Source organism: Lactuca serriola, chromosome 3, assembly GCF_051521515.1.
Source record: "Lactuca serriola cultivar US96UC23 chromosome 3, Lser_US96UC23_V15, whole genome shotgun sequence".
Classification (NCBI taxonomy): Eukaryota; Viridiplantae; Streptophyta; class Magnoliopsida; order Asterales; family Asteraceae; genus Lactuca; species Lactuca serriola.
In genome coordinates this window covers 8,558,422-8,561,059 of record NC_136410.1, presented here as the reverse complement: position 1 = coordinate 8,561,059, position 2,638 = coordinate 8,558,422, and positions in this window count along the sequence as shown.

Genomic DNA, 2,638 nt, shown 5'->3' with positions numbered 1-2,638 from the left:
GCGTAAAGCCTGGTTTTGGAGAAAACGTTCCGGTTTTATCGGAAAAGATTATTTTAAGAGACGAGGTGTTGTCTAATCATCGTCTTATCAGGTGAGTGTGTAGTTACTTTCTTCTAACACATAAATATGAAATATTCTCTATAAAATACGTGTTGTGTGTATATATGTTATGTGTTATTTGAAATGAGTATTGATTGGATGTTTTATACATGTGTTATGTTACATATATATATATATATATATATATATATATATATATATATATCTACAAAGATGTTGGGTAGAACATGGGTAGATAGTGGATGTGAGATAAAATAAAATGATGAGACGTCTCGATGTTGATGTTGTTAATATAGTCATCTAGCGGAGTATAGATGACGACCACAGACTCTTTCTAGACTATCATGTGGAACGCTGGCAGGTTCATAACCTATAGGTGTTGTGAACGATGTGTTCACCGGTATACTCTATCCCCCTCATGGTTGCCTTTAGGATATCTATTGTTGAGGAAACCCCTTTGCAGTAATGTGCATCATGATTAAAATCCTAGATTAGGTCCCCGGTAATAGATGTTGTTTTAGGGATGTAAAGTGAGGATAACAGGAATGGGTAATCGGGTTATTGTTGGTTGGTGAAATTAAATATAATTATTTATTGTGGGTTGAAAACCCTAAGTGCTCACCAGGCTCTCAAGCCTGACCCACTCAGTTTTATTTGTATTACATGTAGTGGCACGAGAGCATAAGTTGGAGAACTTGTGAAGATGTTTTTGTTTATAGACCAGTAGTTGTATATAATTGTGTAAGGTTTATGTTTTATTGTTTATGCTTTTGTGTATGTATCGGAACATGACATCCTGAATTTTGATATATAATGAAAATACATTTCATTAAGGAATGCTTTGATAAATTTTATTTATCATATTTTGTTTTGGGAACAAATTTCGCAACTCTTTTAAATCAAAGGATTACTCAGAAAATTATTTTAAAAGCATAAATTAAAACAGTCTTTTCTGGCCGTGATTTTGAGGATGTCACAATAGGGAACCAATCTTACAAGCTAGAACTACCAGAAGAACTAGATGGTATTCATAACACTTTCCACGTGTGTTATTTGAGGAAGTTCATGGGAGAAGTTCCCGACATAATTCCAATTTTTGAATTAAGGTTGGATGAAAGCACGAGGTTAATTGAAGAAACAGAGGCAATTGTTGACCGTAAGACTAAGAAGTTGTGAAGCAAGATGGTCGATTTAGTGCTTGTGCGATGGAAACATACGAATTGGCCAAATCTCACCTTGGAAACGAAGAGTGACATGATGAGTCGCTATCCGCATTTGTTTGCTAATATATTATTCCGGGGACGGAATCATCCTAATGGGGAGAGAATTGTAACGCCCATGTTTCTGAGCTAAATCATTAAGATGATGTAATAGTCTAGGTCAACCTTTGTAACTTGTTTTGAAGTACTAAAAATGTATTATTTGAGTAGTATGTGCTTTGTACTTAATTATTATGGTTTAAATAAATGTTAGATAAACCCGATATCTATGAAGAAAGTTGTAGTGGTCGAAACAAGGATTTCGGAGATATAAAGAATACTGAAATCCGAGTTACAACGAAGAAGTTATGACATGTTGAAGTTTCGCGACAGAACCGGTACGACGTTGTGTGACGTAAAAAATGAGTTTACGATAAAGTTCTTTTTAGCCTTAGTGACCTAAATAAAAGTCGTAGTACACGTTAAACCGAGAGTGTGCATAAAAAGAATGTCCAAATCTGACTTCGTATGAGGAAGTTATGAATTTTCTAAGATTTGACATAACAATATGCAACCCGGAATTCGAATTCTAGATCGAGCAATTTTTAGTTGACACAACCTAAACGAGAATCGAAGATCTCATCGATAGTAGTTTAACGGTAAAAAACAAACGAAAACGGACGTCGGATAAAGAAGTTATGAATTTTTAACGGACTTTTCCTATCCCGACCTGTTAAAAATATAACTTTAAAAATAAAGTCAAAATTAGCCGACTAAGTCTAAATGAAAGTTGTAGAGCACGGTCATGCCTACGCATACATATAAAGAGTGTCGAAATTGGAGCTCGTATGCGAAAGTTATAAATTTTTGAATTTTGAAAAATAAAAATTGGGGGAGTAGGCCCAGCGTACTCGTGTACATGGTCCGAGATTGGACACGTCGCCTACTCCTTCGTATGGTGCACACGTGTTCGTAGCTTTAACGTGTCCAAAGTGATCCTTTCTTACGCCCAACGTACTCGGTGTACGCCCAGCGTAGTAGCTTGTAAGGTAGTACGCCCCGCGTACCAGGAAATTACGCCCCACGTAATGCCAGACTTCGGCTACTATAAATAGAATGCATGACCATCCGATTTTTGTTTACAAATTTTATACCTTTCCACCTACTTTCTTTTAAGTTGCAATAAATACCCCAAGCCTAGAATACCTTCCTAACATCATAAGAAACCCCAAAGAGCCCGAAGTCTCCAAGAAAAAGAATTGTTCGAGTTGAAACTCTGCCCGCGTAAAGCCCGGTTTTTGAGAAAAAGATTGTTTTAAGGGATGAAGTGTTGTCCAATTACCATCTTATCAAGTGAGTGTGTAGTCAATTTCATCTTA